The sequence below is a fragment of the Lontra canadensis genome, unplaced genomic scaffold (genome assembly GCF_010015895.1).
Source record: "Lontra canadensis isolate GAN:19392208 unplaced genomic scaffold, GSC_riverotter_1.0 scaffold43, whole genome shotgun sequence".
In the NCBI taxonomy this organism is placed as follows: Eukaryota; Metazoa; Chordata; class Mammalia; order Carnivora; family Mustelidae; genus Lontra; species Lontra canadensis.
In genome coordinates, this window is record NW_022631037.1 from 10919189 (window position 1) to 10942572 (window position 23384).

The window sequence follows — 23384 nt, forward strand, 5'->3', positions numbered from 1 at the left end:
GATAGAGCAGATACATAGATGTGGCCCAATTTAAACTGAATGCATTAAAATCTCTTTTTTACAAGAAGTGTAGGAGAATGTTATTTATTTATGTAAGTGTATTATTTAAATAATGAACTTTCTATAGATCTTTAAAGTTCTCATCCCAAGGAAAAAAATCTTTGTAACATGTGTCATCATTCACGTTAACTAACATTGTGGTGATCATTTTGTTGTATTACACATACATTAAATCATTATGCACCTAAAGCTAATACAATGTTATATGTCAATTATATCATAAACAAATAAAGAGGTGAACTTCCTAGTACTTAAATATTTATTATGTGGTTTCACAGATGTGTTCTAACTTCTGTGGATCTCGGTTTCTTCTATAGACTCAAAGAGTTTAGATAGGGTGGTCGCTGAAATACTTTCTGGTGCTGAGGTTGATATGGAACCTTTCAAGAAAACCTGGGTTTTATGACAGATTGGCCTGCAGTTAGGCTGATACCTGCTTCTAGCTCCTCAGGCACAGTAATGCACCCCCACATCTGTGAGAGCAAAAATCTTCAGTTGGATGATTGTCTCCTGGCTCCCCAGTTCTAGAATGATTCACCTGTGGGAACTCAGTTGTCTCACCTTTTATTTCTAAATGGCATTTAGAGATTTTCATTTGGAAGAATTTTATGGCTAAGATTGAGCCTTAAGAGGATGCTGTGAGGTTGAGAGGAATTATTATATAATAATAGTCAGTTTTAAATGATCTTCCTGTTATTATCCATAGGAATTTATTTCATGCTGGCCTCCTCCTTTTATTTTGAATTCATTCCCATGATGACTTTAATGTATGGCCATGCTGTGTAAATATATTTTATTATTAGGTTAGCCCAGATACAATTTTAGATATCAGTCTATAGGAAAATTACATAATACATTCCAAAGTAAAATATTAAAGATTTGTTTTTTACTCTCTGTTTTGAATTACTTGTGCCACTTTTTACCCCCTTTTGTATGGATAATTGAGAACTGACTAGTACTTTTTGTAACTCAGACTCTATTTAAAGTGCACAATTAGGGGCGCCTGGGTGGCTCAGTGGGTTGGGCCGCTGCCTTCAGCTCGGGTCGTGATCTCGGGGTCCTGGGATCGAGTCCCGCATCGGGCTCTCTGCTCAGCAGGGAGCCTGCTTCCCTCTCTCTCTCTCTCTCTCTGCCTGCCTCTCCATCTACTTGTGATCTCTCTCTGTCAAATAAATAAATAAAATCTTTAATAAAAAAAAAAGTGCACAATTATCACAGGGTGTTGTGTGGAAGTGTTCAATCACTGTGTTGTACACTTGAAACTAATATAACAGTGTGGGCTAAATTCAGTGGGATTAAAATAAAAACTTCATAAAGTGCACAGTCAGGTTCACAGCTAATCAGTGGCATACTTTAAAGTGTCTCTCACCTAGCATCATATTCTTTTCACTGAACTGTACTGCCTTTGGCCAAAATGTTGTGTTTTAGAGAGAACCAAGGTAAGATGTCATAAGGTGACCAACTAGCTCTTCTGACAAGCCCTCTCAGGGTGCTTTGGTTGGGGTGGGGCCTTCAGGATTCAGGGTACATTCTAAAGTTTTGCAAGTGAACTGTTTCTTCAGTGTCACGAGAGTTGATTGGCCTCAGGGAAAAGTGCTACACAAACTCACAAGGGGCCGACAGATAAACCAGCACACCATTTTATCTATCTGTTATCTATCTATCTATATCTATTTATTTATTCATTCATTCATTTTCATTTATTTATGGGGGTGGTGAAGTGCAGAGGGAGAAAGAGAATCTTAAGCAGGCTCTATTCCCAGCGCAGAGCCCAACATGGGGCTGGATCTCAGGACCCTGAGATCATGACCTGAGCCGAAATCAAGAGCCCCTTAACGCTGAGGAACTCAGTTCCCCAAGAATGCCATTTGACTAATTTTCACTGAAGGGTGGTCTAACGTACATAGAAAATGTATGTCTGCTCAGTCCGTTCCCCTTCTAGTGTCAGGATATTATTAGCAAAAGCTAACAATAGCTAATGTTTACTGAGGACTTACTGTGTTCCAGGCCCTGCTCTAAGCATTTTACATGTATGTAAGTCATTTGATCTTCGTAGTAATCTTATGAAGGAAGTATTCTTACCTGTATTTTACAGGTGAGGAGTCTGAGGCACAGAGGTTTTTTTTTTAATAATTTGCCTGAGATCATGCAGCTTGTAACTACTGTGTTGTATTAAGCAGAAGATCACTTGTTAAGCGTAGAATCTTAGCAAAGTAAAAATCCTTGAGGCCATTTTATCTGGATCATGATACAGTCACTCATTCCTTTTTCACTTATTAAGCACCTACTATTTGCTGGGCACTGCCTAGACACCAGGCTTGCCAAGGTGAATATCACAGTTGAGTGCTGCCCTCTTGGGACTCAGAGTCTAGTGAGAAAGGCAGGTAATTACAGCAGCAAGAGATTTACACATTGAAAATGGGGAGGAGGAAGCATTTAAATTCAACTTGGAGAGATTAGTCCTTTACAAAGGGGAAAGAAAGGCATTCTGGATAGAGGAAATACTTTGTGCAACGATGTTGTGCCAAGCACTAGCTTACTCTGCAGGAATGAAGCAAGAAAGTATTGTACTAGTTAAGGTAATATTGCAGTCTAATAATGTCCTGAATGAATTAAGCTGTTGGTTGTGGGGATCAAGAGAAACAGATGGGTTTGAAATATATTTCTGAGGTAAAATTGACAAGACTAATTTTGGGGTCGGGAAGTGGAGGTGCAGTGAGAGTGAGTGGGGAGTTACGGCTAACTCCAGCATATCTGGTTTGAGCACTTGGGTGATTGGTAGGATCACACAAGACAATCAGGTTTTGGGGGGAGGATAGGATTCCATTTTGGATCTGCTGAGTTTAAGATGCCTGTGAGATAGGCGCTTGATGCCTAGTAGCAGGAAGCTGGTTTGCAGTTGAGAAGAGATAGGCACGTACATGGTGACTGAAGCTGTGGGAATTAATGAAATGGGGACAATTGTAGTGATTTGGGATTGGCTAGAAGGCAAGAGCAAAAGTGGACAGGGGCCAGTATTCCTCTGTTTTCAGTAAATCCTTGTTTAAATTTTTAGGTCCTGTTTTGTCTGCTTTTGACTTGGTAGAAATCTTGTCTTTTGAAGTAAGTGCTTTAAGTAATTCTTTTATTTATGGTTGTCTTAAAATTTACATAAAAACTGTTTTGTATTTTGATTGCAGTGGTCTTACACATGAATTTTGTTAAAATTCACAAGAGTTTACACAAAAAGGTTAATTTTATTGCATATAAAAACTGTAAAAAAAGAAGTACACCCAGAGGTTGGAACCCCGCCCCCTTTTTTAAGATTTTGTTTATTTGTCAGAGAGAGCGCGCACGCAAAAACAGGGGGAGCAGCAGGCAGAGGGAGAATCAGCCTCCTCGCTGAGCAAGGAGCCTGATGTAGAACTTGATCCTGGGACCTTGGGATCATGACCTGAGCTAAAGGCAGATGCTTAACCAATTGAGCCACCCAGGTGTCCCGGTTTAGATCCTTTTAATAGGATCTGGTTAAAGCTTTTTATAATGCTGAAACCTAATTTTAACAAATTTTTCTAAACTTAGTCTCCAGTTCCTTAACCAAGCTCACAAGTACTAAAATGGGTGGATTTAAATTTATCTCTTCTTCTCTTACTTATCACTACTTGAAGGCAGAGAGGCAAGAAAAGATCTCAAGAGTCTACAAACTGCATAGTGAGCACTGTGCTGACACCTGTCTCCCCCTACCCTCCCTCCCTACAAATTGTGAATGATTTCACTATAAATATCTATAGTACTTTTTAAAATAATTAAACAATTTTTTTCTTTTTGAATAATTTTTCATCTCCAAGTATTATAGAGATTGAAGTAGAGGTCATAATTTCATTCTGGAATAAAGAATTAGGATAACAGTATCATGTTTATTGCCAACTAGGAAGATGTTTTGAATTAGCTAAATTAACATCACTTGTGAAAAGTCAGTTTATAGACATGAGATACTTACAGAAGTGATTGAGTTAATTGTAAATTATGTGGAAGTCTCAAGGACATTGGATGTCAGATTTTCGCAATTTATTACACAACAGTAGAAAACTACGATACCTCCCTTTCCCCATAGGACTGTGCCTTGGCTGCTGTGCCTTGTATAGAGGACATATTCATTCAAAACTGATACAATGGAAAAAAATTCAAACTACTTACTTTTGGAAGTTATTTGTATTTCATGATCTGATTGGATAAACTTTGTGGCAAGGATGGGCAGTAACCAATAAATACGTACTTGGTTTCCCAGACTGTCTGTAGCCAATCATAAGCCATTGCTTTCTTTTAGGTCATAGTAGTCTGCCATTCAACATAGCAACTCAACCCAAATACTGCTTTAGTTCGTTCTTGACAGTATGTGCAAGCTCAGTATTAAATTGAATGTCTTTGGATTTGGTTTTTGGATTAGTTTCAAGTAGTCATTTGTTTTTCTGTCCTTGATTCATTGCCACTTAATACCAATCTCAAATCCAAGAAACAGATTCTTATGTGTCTTGGAAACAGTAGATTGCAGTGAAGGACGTAATTATTTTGTCCCATTCTGAGGTCTGCTTCTTTAACTATGTTAATAGAATATTTGTTTTTGTTTGGTTTATAATTTTTATTTGAAAACTCTTAATCTAGAATTTTTACCTATTAAGCTGTGGACTTCAGTCTGGTAGCTGGGACATCGAATTCCATTAGGTAGAATTTGCCAGCTCTTAGAAGATTTTAATTTTTCTACAGCTGCGGTCTTAAAGGGCCTACCCAAATCATAAGCCTTACAGGTAAGGGCTTCTTCATTAGTGGCAGAATTTGTGGACGTCTCAAGTGATTTTTTGATAATATCATAGGACCCTTGCCAGGCACTCTTTCTGTTTGACTTTGCCTCCCATTTAGTTCAACTCCCCCTTCCTTTCCCACCTGATGCCTCATTGGATACCCAGAACTATCTGCTCCGAGTCCAGTGTCTGGAGTTGGGCCCCATTGATCATTTGTGGTGTAGTCAGGGCAAGGGCTGAGAAAACCACCCTCTTTTTTTTCCCCCACTCTCATTTTGAAAGAAATGCTTCTGTCTCTCAATGTAGGATGTGCTGGGCTTGGTTAGTTTTGTGTGTAGGTGTATGTAAGGTTGGCCTTGATTCTGAGGGCTTCCGATTGATGCTTAAGATTGTGAGGCTTTGTGTGTGTCTTTTTTAGTGATCCCCTGACAATATAAGAACCCGGGGGCAGTTTTCTGGAGAGATTTAGTGTTGGGTGTGGTTGGTTTACTTGGGTGAGGAGAGGAAAAATGTGTTGGGAATAATCTCATAGTATGTGTTCCTAAATTGTGTTTTCCCAGTGTTCTTACAAAATTAGAGGGAGCTCCTGCTGAAAACAAAACATACTGCATTAGATATACTGCATTTCCCTGATACTAAAGTAAAAAAAGGTTTTTTTGTTTTGTTTTGTTTTGTTTTACATATCAGTGTAACCCTAACATATTTTTTGTTTTTCCTCCAAAATGTGATAGCATACTGCCAGTGAAGATGTAATATTGATAGTAAATTATAGGAAAGTAAAATAAGATCTTTTGAATATATTTATTTTGTTCTTAGAAACTCATGCGCTACCCCCATACACACACGTATATACACAAACACACTCTGAGAGTGACCTGATGTTTATATGGTCCTTTGTGAATACGTCCTATTAAACTAAGATAATTGTCAAAGTGGATAACACTTTAAAAATACATCAAGAGTTGCTTCCTATGTGCTTCATTAACAGTTTTATCACCTCTGGAATCATATATTATCCCATTTAATTTGGGGATAAATTGCTGAACTCTTCGGGATCCTTTGCCAGTGACAAAGATAAGGAACTAAATTGACTTTTGTGTTGATAAACCTCTCTGGGTGAAAATAGCCAGGTTATATGTGAAGGAATTTAGCGATACATGTTATTAAATCCACATTCCGATCTAAAAACCATGTGTTCTTGGGATTCACGTAGACTCTGCAGTATAAGTTGCTTACCTATGCTCCTTTTGCTTCCCACCTGAAATTTATTTTTCTGTCAATGTCTTTTTACACAAACATCTCAGGGGAGCAGCAGCACTTATATCTTATAAACAAGCAAGTACCACATAGTATGTTTGCTATATTTTTGGTTGAAGTTTGTCCACTTGATTCATAAAAGATAATTCTGACTTTTTTTTTTTGGTCTAAGTCTCACTGGTTCATTTTGTTTCTGTTTTTCTGTCTCTGGCCATCCTGGATGACTATCTGTCAAGTGGGTATATGCTCAAAGGTGCAAGGAATCTGACAGTCATTCAGGGAATATATATAAATATAACATTTGTAGGGCAATTTGGCATTATCTATCAAACAATGTACAGGCTTTCTTGGACTTTTTTGCATGTATGTTCAGATACACCTGTTTGCTGGGCTCTTTGCCATAGCAGACGCCTGGAAACCACACATCAGGGTACATGGAATTCTTTACAACCTTTAGAAAGGATAGGTCTGTGTGTGCCTCTAGGGAATGAATGAATACACACACACACACACACACACACATACGTGTATGTGTGTGTGTGTGTGTGTTTGCTGGTACATGCCCTTTTTTGTGTGCATTTTTGGGGTTTCTGAAGCTGCAAAACAGTGGTTGTCTTTAGGCTTTAGAATAGGGATCTAGGTGTCTGGAAGAAAGCTTTTACTTTTCATTTATAGCTTCCTATCACTTTTGAATTATTTGTACTGTATATGTATTGCTTTTAGTTTTTAGAAAGCATATATGAAGAGCGGCAGATACATTTTTTTTTAAGATTTATTTATTTGAAAGAGGGAGAGTGAGTGTGTGTGAGTGGAGGGGGTGCAGAGGGAGAGAATCCTTAAACAGACTCTCTACTGAGGGCGGAGCCTGAAGTGGGCTTGATCCCTTGACCCGTGAGATCACGACCTGAGCCGAAACCAAGAGTCCAAGAGTCAGACACTCAACTGCCTGAACCACACAGGCACCCCAAGGCAGTTAAAATTTTAACATTATTTCCAGAGGGGCATAGACTTGTGCTCTGAAAGAGACCTTGGACAGTCATCCTCAATTGAAGGCTGAGAAAAGTCTGATTTAGGAAAGCATCTGCAAAGCCTGCACTAGAATTCAGGTCCCAAGGACAGCAGAAGCTTATGAATATATTGACTTGTTCTATTCTTATTCTATTTATCTAACCGATGCCCATTTCTCATTGTGAAGAATTGATTTTGGAAGACCCAATAAAAGTTGACCTTTGTAAGATAGTTCTTAAAGGAACTACCTCTGGCAGTAAAGATAAAGGGATAGTGGTAACTTTTGCCCACGGTTTGTAACTTTGGAGGCCCAGTCCCTTAAAAGTGAATTTATTTATGAGTTCTGTAAGTTTTAATGTTTGAATGAATTTGTGTTCAGAGTCCAAAGCTTCCCTGTTTGATTTGAATACCTTGCTGACTCTTCTAGATTTCTGAAATTGATTTTACTGGGTTTTCTTTCCATTTGGTATCCAGGGGTTGAATAGTTGGAGAAATAATTTTTGTGACTTCAAAAGGGCTTGCTATTTAAAGGCAAAGTGTACTGTAAAAGATGGTAGGATAATTTTTTAAAGGAAGAAAACTTACATATTGAGGAGAAGCTCTCAGTTCCTGAAAATAAGAGCAGTTCTTCTTTTAACTATAAGTTGAGTCTTTTCCTGGCTCTTCAGGCCAGAAACATTTTCTCTTTAGTCAAACCAACCAAGTAGGGGCGCCTGGATGGCTCAGTCAGTTAAACGTCCAACTCTTGATGTCAGCTTGCCGCTCAGGGTCATGGGAATGAGCCCAGTGTAGGGTTCTGCGCTCAGTGGGGAGTCTTTTGGAGATTCTCTCTTTCCCTCTCCCTCTGCCCCTCCAGCCTCCATTTGCACTTGCACTTTCTAAAATAAATAAATAAGTCTTTTTAAAAAAAGCAAAAACAAGCAAAGAAATTGGTAGTGTTAAGGCTGATAGTTCAACATGGGACTGGAGATATTCAATGAATATTTTTTATGGTTGATTGACTCTTTGGCTGCAGCAATATAAAAACATATTTATTAATGTTATGATTAGTTGTTGGGGGGTACCTGGGTGGCTCAGTCAGTTAAGGGTCTGCCATCGGCTCAGGTCATACTCCTGGGTCTTGGGATCAAGCCCTGCATCAGGCCCCCTGCTAAGCGGGGTGTCAGCTTCTCTCTCTCCTGTTCCCCCATTCGTTCTCGCGTCCTCTCTCTCTCTCATGAGCACACTCTCTCTCTCTCACTCAAATAAATAAAATCTTTTTTTTTAAGATTTTATTTATTTATTTGACAGAGATCACAAGTAGGCAGAGAGGCAGGCAGAGAGAGAGGAAGGGAAGCAGGCTCCCCGCTAAGCAGAGAGCCCGATGCGATGCGGGACCAAATAAATAAAATCTTAAAAAAAAAATAACATCTTGAGGATCAGAGTCAAATCATGTCTGTGCAGTTGTGATCAGTAAAGGTTTGGTTGAATTGAAAAGGAAAAAGGGTTCTTAGAGGGCCAAGAACAAAGAGTGGCACATTTATCTTTGTAACCCCACATCCTTAGGGAGGAATCCAGTCTGTATAGCCACGTTAGCTCTGTGACTGTGGACTGAGCAATGGAATTGGATAGTCTGACAGTTGACTGAATTTGAACAGTCACGTTAGGTAACACTGGAAAGCTAGATTGGAGGATGCCAGTGGTAGGTGTGTTTCCTGGTTTGTTTCCAGTATCCTTTATAATAATAGAGATCAATTAGAAACCTGTTAAGGTGAGAGGAAACAGCATAGAAATGAATAAATGTGGAATGTGTTAGGAAGCAAGAGTGCTGACAGGACTTGGTGATAGATGGGAACCCTCGGAAAAAAGGGTTTTTGGCTTGAGCAATTGGGTGGGGCATGGTGCTATTTAGTATTTCAGTCATGGTATATATATCTCAAATCAATATTAAGGAATGATAGAAATTGTGCTTTTTAATTCTGTGAGCTTATGGCACTAGAGAGAGAGATCTTGAGAGAAAGATGCTGGTTTCTTGGAAACTCAGGCTAGAAAATTGCTCTGGCATGTTAGAACACTAGACATTTTATTTTAAAAAATTGATGATTAGGTGCTAAACTGTGGAAAGTCTTTCTTACAGTATTAGAACATATGATTTGTTCCCAGGGCCCAGCCTTGAAAGTAGGGATGAGCCTGTCAATGATTAACTCAGGTCCCCCTTGATAATGGTGCTCAGAATTGGTTAGAAAAAAGGTCATACTTTTCACCAGAGTTGCCACTTGAAAATGAAATGGGAATTGAAAGCTAGAGTATATAAATATATCTTCTATCAGATATTTTCCCATTTCCTACATATTGAATTGAATTGACCATGCCTGACCATACCTGATCCAAGAATCAGTCATAGGAATGATAAAGTTTTGGATTAGGAGAACTCAAAGAATTGAGTTCTGAATTTAGATCCTTTCATAGCCATGTGACCATGACCCTCGAGCTTCTCTTTCCTTATTTGTAAAATACTTGCTCCACATGCCTCACAGAGCTGTTATAAATCCCAAATAAGATCATGAATGTCAGAGCACTTTGGAGACTGAGGCAGTGACTGATGTTTGTGAGGAAATGGTTATATAGCTTAAAACATTTAACACAGGATGACCTCAGAAGTCCTTTTAACGAAGACCAGGAGGATGGGGGAGTAGTGCTTGGGTTGTACCTCTGTTGTCAATCTTGAGGCTGTGGTTTCACTAGGTTGTCATACCTAACTTTACGGACCTATTCTTAGTGGTCTTACAGTTCTTAACCGAAGTGTCTTGTGAAACAGACAGCCCCAGATACATTTCAGTCCTATAAAGATGATAAAATGTAAAAAAGGAAGTTTGGTTTTGCTGTCTTATTTGGTAGTTGTAACTGTATTCCTGGTCTTTATGCCAAAATGAAAGGCAGCAAAATATGGTTAGTATTTTTGACTTTAAGTGTTCTCCCCTTTAGTTGACCTCTGGGCTATGGCATGGGATTTTGTTTGGTTAAGAAGCGAAAAGTATAAATATGCCAGAGGCTTGCTAGCAGTTGAAAGCAGCCATTGGTCAGCAAGAGAGTGGAAGAGGAAAAAAAAAAGTTGGAGATGACAAAAAGCAAAGGAAGAGAGAAGAAAAAACATAATTGAAAGAGGAGAAAAAGCATAAATCATTTCAAAAAGTCTCAAGTTCTCTTATTAAAAAACCTGTCTTTGAGTTCAGACACTAAAAATTGAGGTGATTAAAGAAGGTGGGATTAGTCCTATGAGGGCAATGAATAAAATTACAGTAGGATGGAGGACAGGTCTTCAGAGGTTAGAAGATAGGATGGTGGAGAGGAAGGAGAAGGTCCTCTATGGAAACCTGGTTCCTTTATAAGGCTTTACAGTCTCTGAAGATAGGCTGGATTACTGTGAGTATTATTTGTATGTAAAATGTGCTTTCTTGGGGGTGCCTGGGTGGCTCAGTCTGTTAGGCGTCTGACTGTTGATTTTTGGCTCAGGTCATGATCTCAGGGTCATGAGACTGAGCCCCATGTGGGGCTCCATGTCTAGCACTTTCTCTCTCCCTTCTCCCTGTCTCTCTGCTCCTCTCCCCCCGAGCCCCCCTTTTTAAAAAATGCCCCTCTGCCTCTCAAAATTAAATAAATAAAAATAATCAAATAAAATGTATTTTCTTGCTGAGGTATACGAAGCCAGCCTCTTCCTCCCTCTGCTTACGTAAGCCCAGTGCTATGTGACTCCGGTCAGCGGGGAAGAGCGTTTTACCAACAAGAACTAGTTTTTTCATTATTAAGAAAATACGGGTCTGAATTCATTGGCTTTATTTGGTTTGATTCAGACGATATTATTGTCTGTTTAAAATATGTCTCTGGGGGCGCCTGGGTGGCTCAGTGGTTAAAGCCTCTGCCTTTGGCTCGGGTCTTGATCCCAGAGTCCTGGGATCGAGCCCCGCATCGGGCTCTCTGCTCAGTGCAGAGCCTGCTTCTCTCTCTCTCTCTCTGCCTGCTTCTCTGCCTACTTGTGTTCTCTGTCTGTCAAATAAATAAATAAAATCTTTAAAAAAAAATAAAATAAAATAAAATATGTCTCTGATGTTGATTTTACAGAATCATTTCTAATTTACTTTTCCTTCTGAATTCATTGTTTTTGAAACATTTTTTTAAAAGGCAAACAAAAAGTGGAGAGATTGTGATAAACCTCTCTAGCTGAAGTCCCTCTTTATTGACTTTCTCGGTTCTTTCTCCCACCCTCACCCCCCAGAGACCGCCTTTACCCTGAATTTAGGGTGCATCCTTGCAGTGCAGCGTGTGAGCGCATTTTTATGAGAGAGAATGTGTGTGAAGATGTAAATTCTGTAACAGTCATTTGAGGGTTTTTTTGCTTATTGTTTTTCAAGGTCTTTCCATCTGGATACATATAAATCTAGGTCCCTCTTTTTAGCTGTTTAATTTTTATATCACTGTGAATATTTCAGTTTTTCCAAACCCTTTGATGGATCTTTAAATCGTTTCTGTTTATTTGCTGTTACAAGACAGAACTGCAGTGAACACCTCCTCATGTGGATCCCTAACGCTTTCCCTGTCCTCCACTTCCTCCTCATTATTGTTGACAGTTGTTCTTGCTGCTTCCCTGGTTCGATTTCTTTTTTTCCCCCTAAGTATCTTACCTGAATTCTGCCACTTGGCCCATCACTTTGGTATTTACATCTTCATTTGGGGGATGAGGGAGGGATGAGGAAACCCTTTCATAACTCGGAATGCCAACTTCTTTTTATTAGGGTCAGAGGTTCTAAAATTTTCTTTTCCTATGGATTCTTTTTGGAATCTGATAAATTTGGCAACTTTTGCATTTCAGCGTTCTGTATTTTTATTGTCTCATATCCAGTAGCTGTTTTTCATAAATGTCAGTGACTCCTTACCTCTTCCTTTTCTCCCCTCCTTTCTTACTACTTTTTAACTCCTAGGATGCTCCCACCCACTAAGTGTAGGACTATCCACTGACCTCAGTTCAGTTCAGGGAATTCTTGTGTTACCTTCTAAATTCAGCATGACCCAGACATAGCTGATAGTTATGAGTTTCTTGGAGCATTCTTAACCCAATTAAAGCATTAAAAATATAAACCTTCACCTTATATTAGAATTATTACTGATAAATTTTGTTCAGGGACCATATGTTTCAGTGGTCAGTAGTTTTCATTTGTAATTTTTTTGTCTGGACTCTTTAATCCACTCTACTTTCTTCATTATTGCAAGGTTCAGTATATTTTTAATTTTTATGCTCCATGTCTTTTCCTCTTTAAACGTGGATGCTATTCAGAGCTTTGAGCACTTGGAATGCTGAAGTGTTACACATGAAAACTGTTACTCTTCTCTAATAATACACTCTGCCTGCTGCAAGTGTTTGAGGAGGACTTCCTTTCTTAACTAATTTGGGCCGCCACCTCCTGTACGAATATATATTCATGATATTTTCACCTCATGGGTATGTGAACTGACTTTAAGAATTTGATAAGAATTTATGTGTGAAGTGTTTTTTTAACAGTTGATAAGACCTTCATGTCGAAGCCCTAGTAATAAGTATAACTATGGAATATCAGATGCCTGTGTATTTTCTTGCAGATTTATTCACGTCTTAGGATATAGTTCAGGTCACAAGTACTGTGGCTGAAAAGTAACCTTTGGATCTAAGTTTACTCCGGTTTTAACTTGAGCAGAGTGTTCCATCAGAAGTATAAGCTCTGTCTGTATGCTCGGACCATCATGTCACTTGATAGGCAGCTTTGTTTAGCGAATTAATTGCCCGTATGCCACTGTCCTCACTAAGTTTGAATGAAGTTCTTTACCTGGTCTTTATCACATCAGTCCCGCAACTTACGTTGGAGAGAAATGTTCCTACTTTAAATCTTTCTTTAGAATAAGTAAGGAGTTTTGTTCTCCCTTTCACTCTGGAAACTGCTATAACAATTTTTGGTACCTAATTCAGAAATCATTTTTTTTTCTCTGTAGTCCCCTTCTTGGGCTATTTCATCGGGATACGTAAGAGAAGCCTTCTGCTTCTGTGGGAGTAAAAATATAAAGAACTTTCTTCTTGAAATTATCTTTTGTTTACATAAGTCTTTTTAAAGACACCTTTTTTTCCTTCTATTAAAATAAAACCTCATTTTAAAAAACAATGGTCCTGGGGCACCAGGGTGGCCTAGAGGGTTAAGCCTCTGCCTTCAGCTCAGGTCATGATCTCAGGATCCTGGGATCAAGGCCCACATGGGGCTCTCTGCTCAGCAGGGAGCCTGCTTCCCCTTCTCTCTCTGCCTGACTCTCTGCCGAATAAAATCTTAAAAAAAAAAAAAGGTCTTGATGAAGTCCCAAAAGTTCATTTTCGCTTTTGTTTCCGTTGCATTTGGAGACGTGTCATGAAAGAAGTTGCTGTGGCCGATGTCAAAGAGGTTACTGCCTGTGTTCTCCTCTAGGATTTTGATAGATTCCTGCCTCACATTGAGGTCTTTTATCCATTTCGAGTTTATCTTTGTGTGTGGTGTAAGAGAATGGTCGAGTTTCATTCCTCTATACATAGCTGTCCAATTTTCCCAGCACCATTTACTGAAGAGACTGTCTTTTTTCTACTGTTTATTTTTTCCTGCTTTGTCGAAGATCATTTGACCATAAGAGTTGAGGGTCCATATCTGGGCTCTCTACTCTGTTCCACTGGTCTATGTGTCTGTTTCTGTGCCAGTACCATGCTGCCTTGGTGATCACATCTTTGTAGTAAAGCTTGAAATCAGGCAACATGATGCCCCCAGTTTTGTTTTTCTTTTTCAACATTTCCTTAGCAATTCGGGGTCTCTTCTGGTTCCATACAAATTTTAGGATTGTTTGTTCCAGCTCTTTGAAAAATGCTGGTGGAATTTTGATCGGATGGCATTGGAAATATAGATTGCTCTAAGCAGTACAGACATTTTAACAATGTTTATTCTTCCGATCCATGAGCATGGAATGCTCTTCCATCTTTTTGTGTCTTCTTCAATTTCTTTCATGAGTGTTCTGTAGTTCCTTGAGTACAAACCCTTTACCTCTTTGGTTAGGTTTATTCCCAGGTATCTTATGGTTCTTGGTGCTATAGCAAATGGAATCCATTCTCTAATTTCTCTTTCTATATTTTCATTATTAGCGTATAAACAAGCAACTGACTTCTGTACACTGATTTCATATCCTGCCGCGTTTCTGAATTGCTGTATGAGTTCTAGTAGTTTGGGGTGGAGTCATTTGGGTTTTCCATATAAAGTGTCATGTCATCTGCGAAGAGAGGGAGAGTTTGACTTCTTCTTTGCCAGCTTGAATACCTTTTATTTCTTTTTGTTGTCTGATTGCTGTTGCTAGGTTGAACAACAGTGGTGAGAGTGGACATCCTTGTTGTGTTCCTGATCTCAAAGGGAAGGCTATCAGCTTTTCCCCATTGAGGATGATATTTGCTGTGGGTTTTTCATAGATAGATTTTATGAAGTTGAGGAATGTTCCCTCTATTCCTGTACTTTGAATCATTTTGATCAGGAACGGATACTGTATCTTGTCAAATGCTTTTTCTGCATCTATTGAGAGGACCACGTAGTTCTTCTCTCTTCTCTTATTGATTTGTTCTGTCACATCGATTGATTTGTGAATGTTGAACCACTCTTGCATCCCATGGATAAATCCCACCTGGTCATGGTGGATAATCTTTTTAGTGTACTGTTGGATCCTGTTAGCTAGGATCTTGTTGAGAATCTTGGCATCCATATTCATCAGGGATATTGGTCTGAAATTCTCCTTTAAAAAAAAAAAAAAAAAGGAAAACTTAAAAAGCCTAAGTAAAGGAAGCAGTCAGTCTTCATGCTCCATCTTGTCAGAAAGCTCCCATAATGGGTAGACCAGTACACAGCTGCACCAGTGCGCTGGAAGAGAGTTCTGGCCTCCCAGGAGTTTCCCAGGATTGTTATCACTAGCATAGGGACTGCACACTTGGTAGTGGGAAGATGCAGCTTAGTTTGCATCAGCTCTTTATAGCCTTACCTTATCCGTGACTTACTAATGCTAATAAACCTGAAACTTGTTAGTAAAACAAACTTTGTTAATAATTTTGACATAGAGGGGAAATTTTTTTTTTTAAAGATTTTATTTGTTTATTTGAGAGACAGAGATCACAAGTAGACAGAGAGGCTGGCAGAGAGAGGAGGGAGCAGGCTCCCTGCTGAGCAGGGAGCCTGATGCAGGGCTCGAACCCAGGACCTGGGATCATGACCTGGGCCGAAGGCAGAAGCTTTAACCCATTGAGCCACCCAGGTGCCTCACTTTTCTTTTTTTTTTCTTAAATGTATGGAAAAACTGTCTAATCTTTCAAGAATGGAAATCCAAAAGAAAAAGAGATTAACTCAGCCATTTATTGAATAAATGTTTATTTCTGGCTTCCCTTGTGCCCAACACAGTCTGGGGACAAGCAGACAGGCATCTGCCTTTCAGGCGTTCCAGACACAGTAGGGTAGATGATTTTATGTGCTAGAGAAAAAAGTGAAATAATGAAAGAGGCGTAGGATTGTGGCCTTGGGGGAGGGAGGATGATATTTTTAAGGGTGTCAGGGAAGGCCTCACAGAGATGGTGACTATTACAGAAAGACCCAGCAATGGTGAGGGAGTGTGCCAGGAGAGTATCTAGGGAAGAGTTACCCGGGTAGAGAAAAAGACAAGTACAAAGCCCTGAGGCAGGAATGGGTCTGTTCTGTATCAGGAACAACAGCAAAGACGGTCAGTTTGACTGGAACATAGCGAGCTCAGGAAAACGTAATTGGAGGTGAGGCTGGAGAGGTAATGAGGTCCTATTGTGCAGGCTTTTTTCAGCCATTACAAGGATTTTGGCTTTTACTCCAAGTGAGATGGGAAGTCACTGGAGGTTCTATCAGAGGCTGCGATTAAATTAAAAAAGGCAATACCAAAAAATACTGTATCTTGGCTTGCTTTCAGAAGCTTTGGATTATTTTTTTTTTATAATAATTTGGGTTTTAACTATTGGCTTCTGGTGAGTAGCCATACGTAGATTTAAACATTTGTGTCAATATTGTAAATTTCCCTGAAATACAGATCTTGGGTATTTCATTTAAATTTAAAGAAAGAAGGTATAATAGGAAAGTCTATCTGTAGGTGTTCATTCCTAGGTGGCCCTGCTTTATTACTGATTTCTCCTTATGAATTGCCTGGGGAAAAAAAATAAACAAGGGAATATGCTTAGATGTAGGAGGATGGATACATATATATGTATATGTGTGTATATACATATGTAGCTACTCTATTTTAATGTATGTCTTGAATATTTTTATTATAAAATATAAACAGAAAAATACATAAAACATAACTGTATAGTTTAAAGATGAGTTATAAAAAGCAAGTACTATATAACTACCAATTAGACCTAGAAATATATCATTCACAGCACCAAGAAGCTTGTTATATTGCGTATTTCTTCTAGATCATAACGCATACTCTTGTAGAGAATCTGACATTTATGATAATCATTTTCTGTATGATTTTACAACCTAGAATTCCTTACAAACCATTATAATTTAGTTTTGTCTGTTTTGGGGAATTTTATATAAATAGAATAATACAATATGTGTTCTTCTGTGTTTTCTTTTAGAACCTAACAATATGTAACTTTCAACCGTGTTGTTATGAAGAACAGTGGTTTAATTTCACTGCCATCTAGCTTCCTATATGAGTGTGCCATAATTTATGTATCCATTCTACTGTTGATGTTTTTGGCTGTTAAGAACAATGCTGCTATGAACATTCTTATTTATGTGTGCTGATGAATGTGTAGGAATTTCTCTGGGCTGTTTTTGGGAGTGGAATTGCTGGATCTTTAGTTTTATTAGAAAATAAACTGTTTTTCAAAAGTAGTCATATTAATTTGCCCTCCTACCTGCAGAGTGAGAGGTGTCCCTGTTCCACTCAATCCTCATCAGTATTGTCAGACTCCTTACATTTTGCCAATCCATTGGGTCTGAAAATGTTCACTGTAGCAAACTGAGAAACCAAAGCCTTAACACTTGAAAAAAAAAAGAGTGAGTAAGGGACTAAAGGTATTGGTTTTAAGATTCACCAACATTCAGCATTTGTATTTCTTAACGGTTGATTGGTATCTTCCACCTAGGAATTCTTACCGAGTCTTAAGAGATAATCTGTCTGTCTACCCTCAGAGGATCAGGAACTGTGTCTGTCTTCATCGTTGTCGTCGTCGTCTTCTTCTTAAACACTGTGTCTTGCACAGTTGGTGTTGAGTAAATATTTGTTAAATGAATTCACCCTGTCTTGCTACTCTTAAACCTTCTGATCAAGACTGGCCTGTTTTAGCATCAGTAGTTGAGGACAGTTTTTGGTGAGGGCTCCTTCCATTATTGATAGTTACTATCAATATGATAGTATTTATCATATTGTTTATGAAAATAAGAGCTTATTTGTAGGTGTACCGGTAAAAGTTAGTGTTTAGATTTTCAAGAAGAGATTCTGTTTTTATGGAATCACCCAGTGTGTATACAGTACTTCGTTTTCCCACAAAAGGGAAGAGAGTGCTAGAATTTTCTGCTTATATTAGGCTTCCAGAAGCCTGGCAACCACTCTTATCCCTGTTTCTGTTTTGAGTAACTCTGTAGGCTATGGTAGATAATTAGGGTGGTGGTGATGTTTAGCCAAGACATCTCAGTCTTTACCAGGAACCTCTCTGTGGTAGCGTTTCGTTAAAATCATAGAATACATTGCTTTGCTTAAGTGTATCTTGCTTTAGTGTAACTGACCCACAGAGCACTTTTTATAAAGGACATTTTATATAAAAACAAAATAATTCTTTCAACAGTCTGTGAGGTAACTGGCAAATGTGATGATGACCCCCTCTTGTACGTGTTGATACGAAGCAATCCGTTTGTTTTGTTTTTGCTGCATTCATAGGCCGGTTGATTAAGGGAATTAGCTTGGATTTTTTGGACCTTATCATATATAAGTACAATCTTTTTGAGAGATGATTTAAAAAATAGAATATCCAGAGCTAGTGATAAAATACAAGAATGGTAATTTTGACTAGGAAATCCTAGCAAACGTATTACCTGCTTTTGTAAGGTTTTCCCTTTCGGAATAGCCAAAATGAGTAAAGACTTGTATGAGATTCAGAATCTGGGTAAGTCTGATTCATCGTCTCTATTTCCAACAGAGGTTTCCTGTTAGACCAGACAAATTAGAGTCTTCCTACTGACTTGACTTGGTGAGTTTTTACATAGTTTTATTTTAAACGTAGTTTAAGATCATGAGGAAAAAAGCAGAATGAAATGCACAGAAATATTTACCATGACTTTAAAAAATGCACATCTTGAGTTTCATTTCAGTGCAAATGGTATGTAAAGTTGGAAGTCATGGAAGGTAAACATGAAAGGTTTGGGTTTTTTTTAATAATGGGCATTACAAATGATGTTAAACATTTTTCATATGTGACTTCAAAAGAAGTTTTATTCTAAATATTCTTTCCTGAAGTTAACCATAGCTGTTCGTTCAGATCTGTGGTGACTGCAGCATATAATATAAGGCTTTACACTAATGGTGGAAGGGAGAAAAGTTAGGATTTACATTTGCAATCAGTGGTTGCTAATGCATGATATGGAGACCTTAGAGTAAGGTGATTTTTCTCCCTAGAAAAAAGATCGTCAGGGAAATGAGGAATTACAGTTTATAAAAGGAAATAAAGTAAGTCATGGGTTTCATTTTACTCTGTTCAAGGCATTTGATTCTGAGCAGATTGCGTTTGTGTATGAATGTAGAGCTCATCTCTTTATCTCTTTATGGGTAACTTAAAAAAAATGTTTCTGCCATTCAGGCCAGCATCTTAAAAATGTTACTTTATCCTATGAGATTCATGCCTCAAATGTTTATGTATGTTTTTATAGAGTTTTATCGGGTAAAATAGGTATTACTGCATTTTAGGTTTTTTTAAATCTGACACAAATTGTTGGGAGCCAGGAATTTCTGTTAAGACAGACATTCTGTCTAACTTTCCCCTGTTTTGAAAATCTGCCTGTGTGGTTTTACTTTTTCCTTGTGTCATGAATTTTGGAATGAACATTTAAAAACAGAACTTCCTGCCTGCCCTTTGTTCCATTTAGCTTAGTTAGAACCTTAACATTAACATCAAAATTGGCTTATTTTTAATAACTTTAGAAGAAGAGGGAATTTATTTTCTGCAGATGGTTTCAAAGTAAGGAGCATGGACATGGCTCATGTGAACAGTCATCAGATTTTTTCTGGTAAGACTACAGTTAAAGGAGATTAAAGCAAAAATACACTTCGATCTCTCTTTCATAGTTGAAGGGAGGCCCAAGTGTCTCTTACAAAGAACAGTATCTCTAGAGAATACCAAATTCTGTAATGCTAGACTGTCGTAGTTAATACTGAAGTGAATTGGTTGCCTTTGTAGTATACCACATTTTCTGGAGTAAATGGGTCTTTTCAGCTTTGAAGTTAATGAACTTAGTCCACATAGTTTACCCTAAGACCAGTTTAGATGATCTTCTTTGCTGTGTATTCCTTGAGCTCTTTCTGTAGCCAAATTGTGTTAATAAATACTTTTAAATGGTTCGACTGAAGTATAGATGGCCGAAGAGAACGGCATTGTTGAATTTGGCTTCTAGAAAGGCCAGAGGACCTAGGGGGCTTATGCAACCTCTGTCTGCTTCATGAAATGAGTCTTCTGTTTTTGAATTCCTTGCAGATTGGACACACTTCAATTGCATGAGGGCCAAGCCTTTCATGTGTTTACTATTCGAGTTTTAGAAGGTTCTTCGTCGTTTGTAGTTGAGGGAAGAGGGTGAAAAGCTGTAACCTCCCAAACCTTGAAACAGCTTTGAGAATATAATTATATAATAAACATATCTTCTTAGCCATAAGGTTTTTCCCCCTCTTCCTCCTCCTCCTCCTTCTTTTTTTAAATTCTGTTCTAGCTCTTGTTTTAGAATGAATTTTCTCAACCTAGAGGAGAAATCTTTGATAACACGTGGGATGTGTTAAAATCTTCATCTTTCCTAAGTTTGCTCTTTGTGGCCCTAGAGATTTTTGTCCAAGTCATCAGTGGAATCAACACATTATTGTAATTTGTGAAAAGAGAGAAGTTGCTGATTATTTGGTTCTGCCTATTTAACTTCATTTCTAAAGGTGTTTTCCTTTGGAAAGAGATCCACTTTGAAGTGAAATAGCCCCTTTACGATCAGATTTGTTTACTGATTTGGATTCCTGTCTTTCCATTACAGACATCTCCCAGATGATGGGTTTTGAAAGTGATGTGTGGAGAAGCTTAATCTAATGAGCCCTGCCTTTTTTTTTTTTTTTTTTTTAAGCAGATGGAGTTTTTTTGTTTTGTTTTGTTTTCTAGCAGGGGTTCAGTAATGAACAACAGCAACACATCACCTGATTGTATTAGCCCAGAGTTTGTGAAACCTATGCTTGTTGTAGCCATGATTGGTTGTGCTGGATCCCTCCTCCAGGTGGAGACAAGACGTGGATACATAGATGCATTTAACTCAGTCATTTTTACCTAAATTAAAAAGCAAAACAATTCAAAAAGTCTTTCTTTAAGGTCTGAAAAGATGCTATCCTGCAGGACTGTTGAGTGGCATCTGCCCATTTTCAGGACAGACCTTTGCTTTTGGAACAGAGAGCGCACGCATTGCATTCTCCCTGGATATATTTTTGGAGTAGTGAACTATGCCAATATGTCTGTGTAACAACTTTTATAGAATTGATAGTTTTTAGGGAGAGGGAAATGATTCCCCAGCCTTTAACTTAAATTGGTGATAATTTTTTTTTTTTGCTCTTTCATTTTTCTGGTAACTGGAAGAGTTTCATCCAAAGTGAGAATTATTCCATATTTTAACCTTTGAGCTGGCTGCAAAGGTCTCCTTGGGGACAAGGACACTTTGCAGTTATTTATAACCCGTGGAGAAGGGCAGTAAGGCTGGAAACAGCCAGCACACACTAAGGTTTGGGAGCCAGTGTTGTTTTGGTTATCCTACTGCTTTCCATGACTTGAGATTCTTTCCTGTACCTTCTTGTTCATCTTCATCTTGGCTTTGAATGAGCCTTACTAGCCAGGCTGTTTCTGTAAATCTCCATCTTATAACACTTAGATTGAGGAGAAGAAGGTCAAGTAGCCTTTTTATGTAATGAAAGTATATCTAATCCTGACGATCATTTCAGTGTCTATGCTTGCCTAAGATAGTTGTCAACTGGGGAATCTTAAAGGTACTGACCTGCATACATATTAGTATACCTGTTTCTGAGTTTTCCTTAAATAACAATAGTTGCAAGAATAATTCAACTCTTAACTAGATAAATATTTGGCTATGGCAGAAAATATGTTCTACATATTAGCCTGGTATAGAAAAAACTTAGTTATGTGTCTAGGCATGTTTCAGGGATATGTCTGTCTCTCTGTATTAAACATGGACATGTTTACATGTGTATATATTTAATGTTAAATATGTTTTCTCTACATGTCAGTTTTAAGGGAATCAAACCATGTCAGATACGAAAATTTAAGGTCAAATCTAAGTAAAGATGCAAAGGATCTGCCTCAGTTTTATCAATATATTGGAATTTTATTATATAAGCTTCAACTTGAAAGAACTCGGAAGGTCTAGCCTGAATTCCTGACAGCTATTGTAGTGGTACTTTCTATGACCAGGATTGCCCTATTCTGGAAAATGTGCTCTCTTCGCTATTGTCTTATGGATTTAGAACTCCCCATTTAGTTGTATAGGCTTATCTTATCTCCCAAGTTTTCTTGGAATTTTTTTTAATCGAAGGGGAGTATAGTTTGGAACATACTGAATGAGTTATTTAAAATTGGAGTGAGATGAACTGATACTTTTCTTTTTGAAAATGTTCTATTGTTTTAAAAGTGTGCCTGGATTTCTGTAGCTGTTATCACTCAGCAACTCCTAAACTTTAACCTTCTAACTGGAGCTCATTAAGGAAAAATATGAACCCCAAAGACAGTAGTCTAGTTATTCAACAATAATTTCATTGAACAAATATTTACTGGGTACCTGTTACAATACCATGTTAGGTATGGGGATGCTGTTCTCTGATTGAGCTTAATTTCTGGAGGGGGGAAGACATTAGACAAGTAAGAAACTTGAAACAGGATCATTTCAGGTAGTGGTAATGAAGAAAATAAAATAGGATAATGTAATGAGAGGGGCAGCCTGGAAGTGGGGAGTCAGGGAAGGCCTCTCTGAGAATACTATACTTGATAGAACACTTAAATGACAAGGAGCCAGCTATGAAAAGATCTGAAGTCAGAAAGAGCTTTCCAGGCTCAGGAAAGAGCCTGGTGTGCTCTCTAAGAGGAATTAAAGGCCTGAGTGACTAAAGCATAGGGACTGTGAAGGGTAAGTGTTAGATGAGGTCAGGGACATAGACCAAGGTTTTGGCAGTCATGACAGAGGTAGATTTTACTCAGATAGCAATGGATACCGATGGAGAATTCCTATCTTGTCTTCCATAAGGCTCTGGTTTATAAGCCATCACATCAGTTAGAAAAATTAATTGTAAAGCCTGCTAATGGCTTTAAAATTTTTAAAAAAATTTTATTTGAAAAGATTTATATATTCACATAGTACAAAAGGGAAATACAATGGAAAGTTCCTTCCTACCCAAGCACCCTGGTTTCCTTCCTTGGAAGTAACCAGTGTCCCTGGGGTCTTATATAACTTTACAGAGAATATTATGTATATGTTAAAATAAATAATATTTTTTCCTCTTTAGATAGAATCTCCCCATTTTTAACAGATTTGTATTATATTGTCTATTTATATCATAATTCATTTACTCAAACCCTTGTTGGACTTTCAAGTTTTTTCCATTCTTTTGTGATTACAAATAATACCACAGTGAAAAAACCTTTTATATTTGTCATATTAAATATATCAGTAAGGTAAATTTCTAGAAGTGAAATTGCTAGATCAAAGGGTATGTGCATTTCTTATTCATTCTGATATACATTTCCCTTCATGCAGAATGTAACAATTTATACTCTAATCAGAAATGTTCTCCTTACCCTGAGCAAGTGTTATCAAACATTTTGATCTTTGCCAATTCACTGGGTGAATCAGTGTGTGGTTTAATTTGCATTTATCTTATTATGAATGAGAGTTGAACATGTTTTCATATATTTCAGAGCCACGGGTATTTACATTTCTGCAAATCATGGCTGTTCTTTGCCCATTTTTC

The 23384-nt window shown here is 38.0% G+C and overlaps 1 protein-coding gene across 2 annotated transcripts in view; it reads left to right on the forward strand.

The window, feature by feature from the left end:
* The window catches only part of SPOP (speckle type BTB/POZ protein), a 64959-nt gene that overhangs the window by 14815 nt on the left and 26760 nt on the right, over positions 1–23384 (forward strand). Inside the window, exon 2 of one of the 2 annotated variants that reach the window (XM_032872147.1) lies at positions 18319–18369. The exons of the other annotated variant lie outside the window; for it this stretch is intronic. The gene's annotated coding sequence lies outside the window, so the exon portion shown is untranslated. The remainder of the gene's footprint in view (positions 1–18318; positions 18370–23384) is intronic. 2 annotated transcript variants of the gene reach the window in all.